Source organism: Phyllostomus discolor, chromosome 1 (genome assembly GCF_004126475.2).
Source record: "Phyllostomus discolor isolate MPI-MPIP mPhyDis1 chromosome 1, mPhyDis1.pri.v3, whole genome shotgun sequence".
NCBI lineage: Eukaryota > Metazoa > Chordata > Mammalia > Chiroptera > Phyllostomidae > Phyllostomus > Phyllostomus discolor.
The window spans coordinates 130650744-130666244 of NC_040903.2; the positions used below are offsets into that span (position 1 = coordinate 130650744).

The 15501-nt window shown below is 37.0% G+C and overlaps 1 protein-coding gene and 1 pseudogene across 4 annotated transcripts in view; both read right to left on the bottom strand.

The window, feature by feature from the left end:
* Nucleotides 1-15501, bottom strand: part of MIPOL1 (mirror-image polydactyly 1) — a 308179-nt gene that overhangs the window by 23852 nt on the left and 268826 nt on the right. The window lies entirely within an intron of this gene.
* Nucleotides 3313-5826, bottom strand: LOC114491468 (annotated as a pseudogene).

A 15501-nucleotide genomic window follows, 5' to 3' on the forward strand; every position in this document is an offset into this window, starting at 1 on the left:
CTGTGCAAAAGCTTTTTAGTCTGATGTAGTTCCAATTGTTTATTTATTTTTTGTTTCCCTTGCCTGAGATATCTATGAAAAAATACTGCTATGATAAATATCTGAAATTTTTATGATTTTAAGTCTTACATTTAAGTCTTTACCACATTTTCAGTTTACTCTTGTGTGTGGTGTAGGGAGGTGGTCTAGTTTCATACATTTGCATATATCTTTCTAATTTTTGCAACACCATTTATTGAAGAGACTTTAAAAAAACATTAAGTATATTTTACTATGCTCTTACAGCTGTCCCATTTTTTCCTCTCTGCCCCCTCCACCTGGTAACTAATTCCATTCCCTCCAGCAATCACCTCCCTTAGTTCATGTCCATGGGTTGTACCTAAGTTTTTTGGCTTCTCCATTTCCTATACCATTTCCTTAACGCCCCCTGTCCATTTTGTACCCACCATTTATGCTTCTTATTCCCTGTACCTTTTCCCCCATTCTCCCCTTTCCCCTCCCCACTGATAACCCTCCATGTGATCTCCATTTCTATGATTCTGTTCCTGTTCTAGTTGTTTGCGTAGTTTGTTTTTGCTTTGTTTTAAGGTTCAGTTGTTGATAGCTGTGAATTTATCTTTTTACTGTTCATAGTTTTGATCTTTTTCATAGATGAATCGTGTAACATCTCATATAATAAGGGCTTAGTGATGATGAACTCTTTTAACTTGACCTTATCTGGGAAGCACTTTATCTGTCCTCCCATTCTAAATGATAGCTTTGCTGGATAGAGTAATCTTGGTTGTAGGTCCTTGCTTTTCATCACTTTGAATACTTCTTGCCAGTCCTTTCTGGCCTGCAAGATTTCTTTTGAGAAATCAGCTGACATTCTTATGGGAACTCCTTTGTAGGTAACTCTCTTCTGTTCTATTGCTGCTTTTAAGATTCTCTCTTTATCTTTAACCTTTGGCATTTTAATTATGATGTGCTTTGGTGTGTGCTTTCTTGGGTCCCTGTTTGGGACTCTTTGAGCTTTCTGGACTTGTATGTCTATTTCCTTTGCCAAACTGGGGAAGTTTTCTTTCATTATTTTTTCAAATAAATTTTTAATGTCTTGTTCTTCTTCTTCACCTTCTGGCACTCCTATGGTTTGGATGTTGGAACATTTAAAGTTGTCCCACTGGTTCTTAAGCCTCTCATTTTTTTAAAAAAAATTCTTGTTTCTTCTTTCTGTTCCAGTTGAATGTTTATTTTTTCCTTTTGTTTCAAATCATTGATTTGAATCACACCTTCCTTTCCTTCACTTTGTATAGGCTTCACTTCTTCCTTTATTTTGCAGCTGTAGTCAGTCATTTCTCTGAGCATCCTGATCACCAGTGTTTTGAATTCTGCATCTCATGGGTTGGCTATCTTTGTGTTATTTAGTTCTTTTTCTGGAGTTTTGACCTGTTCTTTCATTTGGGCCATATTTTTTTGTCTCCTCTAATTGGCAGTCTCTTTGTTTCTGGGTATTAGGTACAGCTGCTTTGACTCCCCATGTTAGTGCACCTGTTATGTTGTGAGTAGAAGAGACTTAGGTATTTGCCAGGGCGGGGCAACCCACTTTGCTGTGTTATAGCACTGTATGTGTGAGAGGGGTCAGAGAGGGAACAACGCTGCTTGCTTGGATCTTGTCCCATTTTCAGTCACTTCCCCTAATTCTTGTAAGCATCTGGCACCCTTCTAGCTGCTGCCCTGAGGCTGATTCCCTGAGTGGGTGTGTCTGTATATGTTCTAGGGCCCTGAGTGCCCTTTAAATGGACTCTCCCGAGAGACCAGCAGTTTCTTCCACCTCTGCAACACTCACTGGTTTTTACAGCCAGAGGTTATAAGCCTTTATACCTGGTGCTGGAACCCTGGACTGCACTGTCTGGCTTGGGGCTGGGATTGCTCACACCCCAGTTGTTCCTCCCCCCCCCCCCCCCCCGGTTTTTATCCACCACACATGAATGTACGACTGCCCATCTCACCAGCTGTCACTGCCACTGCTACTTTGCTGCACATTCTCTCTGCCACGGCCACCGGTCCTGGCCCCTCCTACCCATCTGAATGAATGTTTCTTCTTTAACTCTTTGGTTGTTGGACTTTCCATACAGTTCAATTTTCTGGCAGTTCTGGTTATTTTTTTTTGTTTTGTTTTTATATTGGTTGTTATCCTTCTTATTGTTGTGTGAGGAGGTGAAGTGTGTGCTCCTATGGCCAGAAGTCTTGAATAGACTGTATTTTTTTTTGGGGGGGGTGGTAAAACCATTTTATTAACTGACCAAAGCACTTCATTTTGTTTTCTGATTTAAGGTAAAACCATCAAACATGGTTCACAAGAAAATACAAGGAAAATACTACTTAAATACAAGTTTGAAACCTCACTAGTTGTTCACACAACACTTACAAATTCATACAACTGTACAGCCTACTTAAGCAAAGTTTATTGTTAATAAGACCAATATCAAAGACCTAGACACTTGACTACTGTTCTTGCAGTGGCTCTAGTTTCGCAACAACATAAGAGTTAACTGTTACCTTATGAATATACTTTATTTCAAAAACCACTTGTCTAGTAATGTGTATTGTTTCCTCACTATTCAGGAGTGGGTGCAGGCTCTTTGGGGAACAAAGACCTGTTCTATATGCCCCTCATGTCAAATCACATAAAATAACCATTGCCCCACCATGAACATGGATATTGGGAAGACAGTCCTATGATCTTCATGTATTTGGGTTTTTAGGCAGGCTGGCTGATTTTCCCCAAAGCTTCTTTGAATGTTCAAATTGTGTTCTAATCCTCGCTGTAGAGAACTGTTAGTGAGGGTGTCCAAGTTCTGAAGGAGAACAAAAATTCCACCTAGAAACAACTAAGCCCAGCTTTGAGCTTTCCTTTTCTTCCTGGACAGCTCTCTTTAATGAACATCAAAGCCTCTGGGACATTGCAGATCTGCTTTAATTCAATTGAGAATAACCATGACTAAAAGTTGATCCTTTGTTCTTGGTGCTTGAAGGTCTTTGCAAATTTTACATTTCTACCTATTTGGGAGAAGTACCCAAGTCTTAACCTGTCTTTCAGGAAAAACAAATTTAAATTCAGCCTGTAACTACAGATAGAAGGATAACAGTACTCACATTTGTATTACAGCACTGTAGCTCACTTTCTGGATTTACTACACACAATCATCATGCAGTCTAAATTAATTTTATAGTATCACTAGTGATGTTAATTAAAAGAAATTTACAGCAAGTTCAAAACTTTTCTAAATATTGAGATCACCACATTTTAAGACAGACGAATGTTACAAATGATTCTGCAGAATACAAAAATAGGTATGCTTCCATTGAATGCTTTAATTGTTTTTCCAAATATTCTCATCTTTTGGTTGTTTGTCATTGGAGTACACAGTAGGCTCTTCCCCCTCCTTTAGCAGTTTGCCCACATGATACTTGAAAGAGAACTGAGAGTCCCAGTCATTCAGGGTCTCCTGGTGGGCAGGAGTGAGGCCAGAAAGGTCATCATACTGGTCCTTCAGAGCTTCCTTATCCAGCCAAAATGTGGCGAGGCTCCTGGATGCATCTCTTCTGGCAAAGACCCTACACGGCCCCTCAGCCCATAGAATGTGCCGCCTTCGGTCATGTCAAACACCTTGCGGTTGAGGGCCATGAGTATGCGCGGGTCCTGGATACCCTCGAAAGGTGGCAGCTCAGCAGGGTGAAGTTGAGCCACTTAAGGCGGGGCAGCAGGGGCGGCTTGTCATCCTCACTGTAGCTGCTGGCCGCCGGCTAATCCCCTTGCACAATCTTGTAGATCAGGAACATGCAAAGGCGGAGCAGCAGCAGGTTGAGCAGCGACATGAAAATCTCATTCAGCAGCCTGCCCTCCAACTCACTTGGGTCTGCTGCGCCCATTGTCACCACATCTCAGCAGCCAGGATCACTGAAGCAAAGATTGGCTAGATTTGGGAAGGTTCTGGAACTTGCTGCTTTCTCCTCCCTTTCTGCAGGAGCTAGTCTAGACTGTCTTTACCTCACTGTATATTCTTGCCTCCTTTGTCAAATACCAATTGACTATGAAGGTGTGGGTTTATTTCTGAGCTATTTGTTCCATTGATCTATGTGATTATTTATATGCTGGTACCATGCTGTATTAATTACTACACATTGTAGTATAGTTTGGTATCAGGTAATATGATACCTCCAACTTTGTTCTTCTTTCTCAAGATTGCTAAGGCTATCTGGGGTCTTCTGTGGTTCCATATAAATTTTTGGATTATTTGTGCTAGGTCTGTGAAATACACCATTTGTATTTTGATAGGAATTGAATTGAATCCATAGACCTTCTTAGCAATACAGGGTTACCTCAAGAAGCAAGAAAAATCTCAATCTAATCTTACACCTAAAAGAACTAGGAAAAGAGCAACAAACAAATCCCAAAGTAAGTAAAAGGAAGGCAATAATGATTAGAGTGGAAATATATGACAGACACTAAAAAACAAAACAAAGCAAAAAAACAATATATAAAATATCAATGAAACCAAAAGCTGGTTCTTTGAAACATAAACAATATTGGCAAACATATAACCAGACTTCTGAAGAAAAAAAGAGGGAGGACCTGAATTATTAATTTTAGACCATTTTTATGCCATTCTCTAACAGGCAGTCAGATGTCTAGGAACACAACCCTCAAAATTAACAGAACATACATGCTGTTCACAACTATGAAACTTCCCCTGACAGGCCAAAGTCTGAAATAGTTATCCTTCCTAAGTGCTGCCATGGTACCACACACTTCCCCTGTATTAGCTGTCAATATTCCTTGCTGGAGTATAATCTCAGTGATGGCAGGTGCTGCTTCTTTAGTTTTATTTACCAGAGTCTAACTCAATAACTGGTAATAGTCCATACTTGATTAAAATACTAATTCAATTGGAGAGACAGAGATAAGAATTTCAAAAAATTTCCTAATTACTTTTAAGTAATGTAAAGTATTTAGAAAAGGTCAGGCAGTACTGTCATTCAACTTCCATCTTTTCACTATTTAAAGCTCTTTTTAGTTTTATTTTACCAAACTATTTTGACAGCTAACCATCCACTGACATTTCTACTGTGGTAATAATCATGTTATTATTTTAGCTTATTCTTGGTAACCTTTCTGGTCAATGATTACAATTATTTGTCCTTTTAAAACAACCTTCAGTGTTTAAATATTTATATTTGATAACATAATTTATTTGTTGAATTTCCATTGCTACTCAATTAAAAAAACACTATGCTCATTATTAATAGCATGAATTTCAGCAAAAGAGGACTTGATGTACCAATAAAATTGCTACACTTCAGAATATATTCAAATAATATTGATTGACTTTCCACATTCATCTTAAGTGGGCACTGCCTCTACCTCCCATCCCTCATTATCTTACTTTTGTCATTTTTACTAGTAGGACAAGTTTAAGTCTTGACTTAGATTCTCTGAATTCATCTTGATTTGAATGTGGTAAAAATGCAATTCCTCCTTCCTTGTTTTTTATACTAGCTGGAGGCACTTGGAATTTTACAATTTAAATTTCTAAGTAGAAAGCTGGCCAGAACTGAGAGCAACACAGACAGATCCTGCTAACTGCCCTGTTCATGATCATTGGTTTCTGAATATGCATGATTCTTGGTACTTAATTTTGGCTCAGGCTTTGGTTTCCTTAGAAGTTTTGACCTGCCACGACCTTTGGTTTCTTTAGACAGGATCTTGTAGATTTTCAGAGGATTGTGATAGTATCCTAAGGTCAGATTGTGGTTGTCCATTTTCCCACAATTGTCACTGCTCATGAAGCAATATAATTAACTGAAGGTCTTACAGACAACCAATTTTCAGCTTCCTAAGGCCTAATAAAAATAACAACTTTATAAAAACTTTGTGGGAGGCAGCTTCTAATTCTAACATGGCTCTCAATGATCTGTGCCTCCTGGTGTTCACACCATTGTGTAATCCCCTCCCTATTAGTGTGGACTGGACCTAGTGACTTGCTTCTAATAAATAGAACATGGCAAAAGTGATAGGATATCACTTTTATGATTAGGTAACAGAAGGTTGTGATTCCCATTTGGCTAACTTCCCCCCTCATCCCCTCTTGCTTATTATTTCCAGAAACCACACAGAAACAAAACCACAGGCGTTGATGCCTTGCATCTGAGAGGAGCTGAGGGTTTAGTCTAATGGCCTGTGAGAACTGAATTCTGGCAACAACTTTGTGAGTTATCTAGAAAGTAGACCTCCCCACTCAGGCCTTGGAGATGACTGCATCCTTATGAGAGACCCAGAGCCAGAGGACCCAGCTAAGTTGCACTGAGTTTTCAGACCCACAGAAACTGTGAAATAATAATAGCTGTTTTAAACCATTAAGTTTGGTGGTAATTTATTATACATCAATTGATAACCAAACCAATATACACCTCAAAAACAAAACTTTTTGTCCTAAAACAAAATATAACATAAAATTATGGTTTCAAATTATAAACTTGTCGGTTAATATGAGTCCATTAGATCTTTTGATATGATATGAGTTCATTATTAGCAGGGAATATATAGAGCAAAGAAGAGTCCTGGCATAAAACATTGACCCATATGTGTGAATTACAGACTTTTAAAACAGAAACTGATTCTTGGCAGGATGGTTCAATGAAAACTTTTAGGTAAAAATTATCTATTCTATTGGAAGGAAAAATATAGCAGTTAAATAGTGTTATGTTATGCCTGGTATTTCAGATATCAAACATATCTTGCCAGATATGCCTGCAAGATGGTTCAATGAAAACTTTTAGGTAAAAATTATCTATTCTATTGGAAGGAAAAATATAGCAGTTAAATAGTGTTATGTTATGCCTGGTAATTCAGATATCAAACATATTATGGAATGTAATCTGGCCTTTTCATATAGCCTAATGGTAAGGACATCATGTGAGAGAACTGCAGGTAATCCTCTTTCATTAGAATTTTTTATAATAAATATAAGATATAAATCCCAAATGTTTTCTTAAGTGGACCTATGGACAATTCTGAAGAATTACTTGTTATAAGTAATATCTGAAATCTTCCCTCAGTTTCTCCAACGTGCCATGTTCTTTGCTTTGGCTTCCATATGCAAGGTTTCCCCCTGCTAACTCCTGTTTATGCTTCTGGTCCCAGCTTAGAAGAAAACTCCTTCCCCTAACAGAAATCTAAATTAGATCTCCCCGTTTATTCCCTTTCAGCTCATAGGAATTTTTCCTTATTGAATTAAATGCAATTTGTAGTTAGTTACATACTTATTTGTATGAATATTTAATACTTGTCTCTCCAGAAAGTTTTGCTTCATGAAGTCAAGGAACAGTCTGATTTTGTTCACCAGTACCTGACGTAGTGACTGCCTAACACGCAGTACATATTTAAAAAATATTTATTGAATAAAGACATGAATAAAATTGTTTAAGATCCTGCTTACTGCAATCATAATTGAAAAAACAGTGACATCATGGCCTTTCATCTACTAGAAATTTTCTTTCATTTTTTAAATTTAAAATGAAAACCATTTCTTTTTGACATGGTTATCTGACATGGTTATTATAACTCATTTACTTCCTTAATCAATTCAACTGTAATTATTTGTACTTAGTTTTCACTTTATAATAACTAATATCACATCTACAGCAATCCATTATAAATAGAAACAACTGCTTTCTAGAAGTCAAAAGGGCTATTTTTGAAAGTGATAAAATCTATCAGGAAAACAGTATTAAAGCTATGTCATACCAAAAGAGTAGAGTCTAATTAAAGAAATTAAAGAATCAGACAGACAGAGGAGTTAGCTATTTAAGGCTTGGGCAAATTTTGAGGGAGGAGAGTAGTAAAGGGTAAGGAGGGTCAAACATAATGGTGATGAATGAAGATTTGCCTTTGGGTGGTGGGCACACAATGCAATATACAGGCAATATATTACAGATTGTATACTTGAAACCTACATAATCTTATTAATCAATATCACCCTAATCAATTTAGTAAAAAAAAATGATATGAACAATAATGCCTGTGCAAAAAATTTAAAACATAAGATTTGGTCAAATTCTATTAGTAATCAATATTACATTAGGCAGGAATTATTTTAAAATGAGCAGGAAGGCATGACTGCTAAGTAAATTCTTTGATGTATTAATTTTATTCACTTCTAAATACATTTATTTAATCAATGTAGAGTTTATTATATTTAAATTGTTGTTTAAATGCTACTTAAAAATTTTAGTGTATTTTTGCTATCCATCATGATATGATATAGAAAACATATGAAACCAATATAAAATTAAATTAACTAAGAATACAAATTTTATTAACAGGTTCCAGCTTCATTCCCTAAACACGAAATATGATTATGACTCATATGTACTCATTTGTTCAAAGATGCCACTAACATGGAGTCCGTGGCATGATTACTTAAATTGTGTTCCTAGGATATAAATATTTTTATTGTTTATTATTCACTGGGTTTATTATTCACAATTTATGAGCAATACTACAATCAATTTATACAATACAGTAAATGATGCATTCTATGAAAATCAAATGTTTTCAGAGTCAGTATAATCACAACATATCTTTTTTGGACTTGTGTTCACATACAGTTTCCTAATAATCACTTCAGTTATGAGATATTTGTATATTACAAAGGTTTTATTAATTTATTAGTTACAGAACATACTAAGCATGCTCAGTAAACAGGAAAAGCTAGCACTGGAGCTGGTATATGATAACAAGTTGTGGAATATTTCAGAGAAAAATTGGAGTGTTGGCACAGAAAAGATAAATGGAATAAACTGAACTAGCACAGACTTGATATGAAAAAATATGTACTTAGTATTTTAAAGGATATAGTCAATTGTTTTATAATACACTTAAATTTTTGTTCTGAAAAATATTCTGTTTTCTGAAGATACAAAAAGAAACCATTTATTTAATACGCTATAACACACATTTTCTTTTTTTTTGTTTTTTTTATTTTAATCATTGTTCAAGTACAGTTTTCTCCCCCCTACTCCCATTCCAGCCCACCCACCCAACCCTCCCCCCTTCCCCCCATTACCCCCGACCCCTAGTTTTTGTCCATGTGTCCTCCAAATTTGTTCCCGTAATCCCTACCCATTCCCCCCTGGAATTCCCTCTTCTCTCCCCTCTGGCCACTGTCAGGCTATCCCCTATTTCAGTGTCTTTGGTTATATTTTGCTAGTTTTTGTTTTGTTTTGTTTTGTTGTTTACATTCCTGTTAAAGGTGATATCATGTGGTATTTGTCTTTCACTGCCTGGCTTGTTTCACTTAGCATAATGCTTTCCAGCTCCATCCATGCTGTTGCAAAGGGTATGAGCTCCTTCTTTCTTTCTGCTGCATAGAATTCCATTGTGTAAATGTACCATAGTTTTTTGATCCATTCATTTACTGATGGGCATCTAGGTTGCTTCCAGCACCTAGCTATTGTAAATTGTGCTGCTATGAACATCGGGGTGCAAAGGTTCTTTTGTATTGGTGTTTTAGTGTTCTTAGGATAGAGTCCCAGCAATGGAATTGCTGGGTCATAAGGCAGATCCATTTTTAGTTTTCTGAGGAAGTTCCAAACTGCTTTCCATAGTGGTTGTACCAGTCTGCAGTCCCACCAACAGTGCACTAGGGACCCCCTTTCTCCACATCCTCTCCAACACTTGTTGTTTGTTGCTTTGTTTATGATGGCCATTCTGACTGGTGTGAAGTGGTATCTCATTGTGGTTTTAATCTGCATCTCTCTGATGGCTAGCGATATTGAGCATCGCTTCATGTGTCTTTGGATTTTCTGTATGTCCTCCTTGGAGAAGTGTCTGTTCAAGTCCTTTGCCCATTTTTTAATTGGGTTACTTGTCTTCTTAGAGTGGAGTCGTGTAAGTTCTTTATATATTTTGGAGATTAAATCCTTGTCTGAGGTATCATTGGCAAATATGTTTTGCCATACAGTTGGTTCTCTTTTTATTTTGATACTGTTTTCCTTAGCTGTGCAAAAGCTTTTAATTTTGATGAGGTCCCATTTGTTTATTCTTTCCTTTATGTCCCTTGCTCTAGGAGACAAGTCAGTGAAAAAGTTTCTGCGTAAAATATCTGAGATTTTCCTACCTATGTTCTCTTCTAGGACTTTAATGGTGTCACGTTTTATATTTAAGTCTTTTATCCACCTTGAAACTATTTTTGTATAAGGTGTAAGTTAGTGCTCGAGTTTCATTTTTTTGCACGTAGCTGTCCAGTTCTCCCAACACCATTTGTTGAAGAGGCTATTTTTATTCCATTTTATGTTGCTGCTTCCTTTGTCAAATATTAATTGACCGTAGAGGCTTGGGTTTATTTCTGGGCTCTCTGTTCTGTTCCATTGGTCTATGTGCCTGTTTTTATGCCAGTACCAGGCTGTTTTGATTACAGTGGCCTTGTAGTATAGTTTAGTGTCAGGTATTGTGAGTCCTCCTACTTTACTCTTCTTTCTCAAAATTGAAGCAGCTATTCGGGGTCGTTTATGGTTCCATATAAATTGTTGAAGTGTTTGTTCTATGTCTGTGAAATATGCCATTGGTACTTTAATCGGTATTGCATTGAATGTGTAAATTGCTTTTGGTAGTATGGACATTTTAATGATATTAATTCTTCCAATCCATGAACACGGTATATGTTTCCATTTGTTTGTGTCTTCCTTGATTTCTCTCCTCAGTGTTATGTAGTTTTCTGAATACAGGTCTTTTACCTCTTTGGTTAGGTTTATTCCTAGGTATTTTATTTTTCTTTTTGCTATTTCAAATGGGATTTTTTTCTGGATTTCTGCTTCTGCTGTTTCATTGTTGGTGTACAGAAATGCCTTTGATTTCTGGATATTGACTTTGTATCCCGCTGTTTTACCAAATTCATTTATTAGATCAAGCAGTTTTTTGGTGGAGTCTATAGGATTTTCTATGTACACTATCATGTCATCTGCAAACAGTGACAGTTTTGTTTCCTCCTTTCCAATTTGGATGCCTTTTATTTCTTTTCTTGTCTGATTGCTGTGGCTAGAACTTCCAGTACTATATTGAATAGAAGTGGTGAAAGTAGACATCCTTGTCTTGTTCCTGTTCTTAGTGGAAAAGATTTTAATTTTTGCCCATTGAGTATAATGTTGGCTGTAGGTTTCTCATATGTGGCCTTTATTATGTTGAGGAATGCTCCCTCTATTCCCACTTTACTGAGTGTTTTTATCATAAATGGGTGCTGTACCTTATCAAATGCTTTTTCTGCATCTATTGATATGATCATGTGGTTTTTGTCTTTGCTTTTGTTTATGTGATGTATTACATTTACTGATTTGCGAATATTGTACCATCCTTGCATACCTGGAGTGAATCCCACTTAGTCATGGTGTATGATCTTCTTAATGTACTGTTGGATGCGGTTTGCCAGTATCTTGTTGAGGATTTTACTGTCAATGTTCATCAGCGATATTGGCCTGTAGTTTTCTTTCTTTGTTGTGTCTTTATCTGGCTTTGGAATTAAGATGATGTTGGCCTCATAAAAAGAGTTTGGGAGTCTTCCATCTTTTTGGATTTTTTGAAATAGTCTGTGAAGGATAGGTGTTAGTTCTTCCTTAAATGCTTTGTAGAATTCTCCTGTGAAACCATCTGGTCCCAGGCTTTTGTGTGTTGGGAGTTTTTTGATTACTGCTTCAATTTCTTTTGCTGTTATTGGTTTGTTCAGGCTTTCTGCTTCCATTTTGTTGAGTTTTGGAAGGTTATATTTTTCTAGAAATTTGTCCATTTCATCTAGGTTTTCAAATTTCTTGGCATACAGCTCTTTGTAGTAATTCGTTACAATCCTTTGTATTTCTGTGGTATCTGTTGTAATCTTTCCTCTTTCATTTCTGATTGTGTTTATTTGGGTTTTCTCTCTTTTTTTCTTGATGCGTCTGCTTAAAGGCTTGTTGATTTTGTTTATCTTTTCAAAGAACCAACCCTTGGATTCATTGATCTTTAGAATTGTGCTTTTAGTCTCTATGTCATTTAATTCTGCTCTGATCTTGGTTATTTCCTTCCTTCTGCTTGCTCTGGGCTGTCTTTGTTGTTGTTCCTTGAGTTCTTGTAGACGTAGGGGTAGGTTGTTTGAAATGTTTCTAACTTTTTTAGGTGGGCCTGTATTGCTATGATCTTCCCTCTCAGGACTGCCTTGGCTGTGTCCCATAAGTTTTGGGTTGTTGTGAGTTCGTTTTCATTTGTTTCCAAAAACCGTTTGATTTCTTCCCTAATATCATTCTTGACCCATTCATTGTTTAATAGCATGCTGTTCAATCTCCATGAATTTGAGTGTTTTGGGTTTTTTTCCTTGGGGTTGGTTTCTAGTTTCAGTCCCTTGTGATCCGAGAAATTGCTTGGTATGATTTCAATTTTTTTGAAATTGTTGAGACTTGTTTTGTGTCCTATCATGTGGTCAATCTTTGAAAATGTTCCACGTACATTTGAAAAAAATGTGTATTTAGCTTCTTTGGGATGGAGGGTTCTGTAAATATCGGTAAAACCCAATTTGTCTAGTGTATTGTTCAATGCCTCAATATCTTTGTTGATATTTTGTTTGGAAGATCTGTCCATTTTTGATAGAGGGGTGTTAAAATCCCCCACAATAATTGTGTTGCTGTCCATATCTTTCTTGAAGTCCTCTAAGATTTTCTTTATGTATTTGGGTGCTCCTATGTTGGGTGCATATATATTTACAATATTTATGTCTTCTTGGTGAATTCTTCCCTTGAGTATTATGAAATGACCTTCTGGGTCTCTCTTTATGGACCTTCTTTGGAAGTCTATTTTGTCGGATATGAGTATTGCTACCCCGGCTTTTTTTTCCTGTCCATTTGCTTGGAAAATTTGTTTCCAGCCCTTCACTTTCAACCTGTGCAGATCTTTTATCCTGAGGTGGGTCTCTTGTAGACAGCATATGTGTGGGTCATGTTTTCTTATCCAATCAGCTATTCTATGTCTTTTGATTGGAGCGTTTAATCCATTTACGTTTAAGGTTATTATTGATAGGTACTTATTCATTGCCTTTTATGTACGTGTGATCCTCTCTCTCTCTTTTCCTTTCTTTCCTTAAAGCAGTCCCTTCAGCATGTCTTGCAGAGCTGGTTTAGTGGAGGTGTATTCTTTTAGACTTCTTTTGTCTGAGAAGCTTCTTATTTGGCCTTCTATCTTAATTGAGAGCCTTGCTGGGTAAAGTAGTCGTGGTTGCAGGCCTCTGGTTCTCATTACTTGGATTATTTCTTGCCATTTTCTTCTGGCTTGGAGTGTTTCCATTGAGAAGTCAGCTGTTAGCCTTATTGGGGCCCCCTTGTATGTTACTTCCTTCTTCTCCCTTGCTGCCTTTAAGATTCTCTCTTTGTCTTGAAATTTTGCCATTTTAATTACGATGTGTCTTGAGGTGGGCCTCTTTGGGTTCCTCTTGATTGGGACTCTCTGTGTTTCCTGTATTTGTGTGACTTTTTGTCTCATCAAATTAGGGAAGTTTTCCATCATCACTTGTTCAACTAGGTTTTCTATCCCTTGTTCTTCTTCTTCTCCTTCTGGTATCCCTATTATGTGGATATTATTACGTTTCATATTGTCTTGCATTTCTCTTAATCCCTCTTCATTTTTTTCTGAGCCTCTTTTCCTTTTCTTGCTCTTTCTGGGTGTTTTCTTCTATTTTGTCCTCTAGCTCGCTGATCCGATCTTCTGCTTCATCGATCCTGCTTTTCATTCCTTCTACTGTGTTCTTCAGTTCAGAAATTGTTCTTCATTTCCTCTTGGCCCTTGTTGAGAGTTTCTATTTCCTTTTTTATGCTGATGTAGTTTTCGTTGAGTTCATTGTAGCTTCCCTGTAGACTCTCGTAGCTCATTGTGAGCTCATTGAGCTTCCTGACAATCACTGCTTTGAATTCAATATCTGATAGTTGAATTGCCTCTGTTTCATTCAGCATTCTTTTTGAGGCTTCCTCCTTTCCTTTCATTTGGGGATTATTTCTTTGTCTTCCCATTGTTTGTGAGACTCTTCTTGTTCACCTCAGCTTCTTATATTGATCTGTTCTGGCTCCCTGGGTTTATGATGTGAACTTCTTTAGTAGAGTAGCAGTGAGTTTCAGTGGTGCTGTTTCCTTGACCCCCCACGCTTGCTGGTCTTGGGCTGTCGTTTAAGTTGGCTTTGTGTTTGCCTTTGGGTTTTGATTGTTGTTGAGTCTTTTTTTGGTGGTTCCTTCCCGCCAGCTGGTTAAATGTGGGTCACTCTGTCCACCACCTTCTGTATTTTGCTGTGCTGGTGAGGGCAGGTTGTGTTGAAGCTGGATCTTCTTGTTGTAGCACTCCCCTTAGGATTCGTTCTTTGTTCTTTCGGTTCTGCCACAATCCTTGGTCTTTTGTTTTCAAAAATGCTGAAATATGTTGGTTGCTTGCCTTTCTACTCCATAGATTGGTCAGGATTTTCTCCCCTGAGCAGAGGAAAGCCAAATCTGCTCCTTCCTACTCCGACGCCATCTTAGATCCTATATCCGACGGTTATAGGATCTAAGCGTTTCTTAGATCCTTAGCGTTTCTAAGGATCCTTAGATCCGACACTATAACATACATTTTCTAGCAAATGATTTATAATCCTAGCAGTGGAATTCCTGGGTCAAAAGGCAGATCCATTTTTAGTTTTCTGAGAAAATTCCATACTGTTTTCCATAGTGGTTGCACCAGTCTGCAATCCCACCAGCAGTGCACTAGGGTCCCCTTTTCTCCACAACCTCTTCAACACTTGTTGTTTGTTGCTTTGCTTATGATGGCCATTCTGACCAGTGTGAAGTGGTATCTCATTGTGGTTTTAATTTGGATCTCTCTGATAGCTAGTAATGCGGAGCATCCTTTCATTTGTCTCTGAGCCATCTGTATGTCCTTCCTTGAAGAAGTGTCTGTTCAAATCCTTTGCCCATTTAAAAAATATATCTTAGAGGAAATGTTTTTTACACAAGTTTTAAACACTGTATGTGTTAAAATCTATAAAGCATCATTTTTTCATGTGTAATTTAAAAATTCACAGGAGATCATGTAGCCCATGCTGGTAGTATCTGTTCTGACTTCCGTTTTTGAAGCCAGAGCATAAAATTAGTATTCATATTTTTTCCTTTATTTTACTTTAGTTTCTTTCTTTTTTTGAAAATATATTTTATTTTAAAAAGAAGAAAATTAACAGTGAGGGATTGAAATTTGTTTTTTGTTTTTACTTAATGAAATCATTGGCCTTAAAGAAGACACTATATATTACTCATGGCAGATAATACACACATAGACAAATCAGGTTCTTATTTAAAGTTCTGGGTTCTAAATATGGTCTGGCTACTAACAGAAATGAAGATGGTTCAAAGAACTAAAATGGTCAGGAAAAGGTTAAAGGAAAAGGTTAAAGACTGAAGGAAAGGAGAGCTCTTTATTTGAAAATAGGG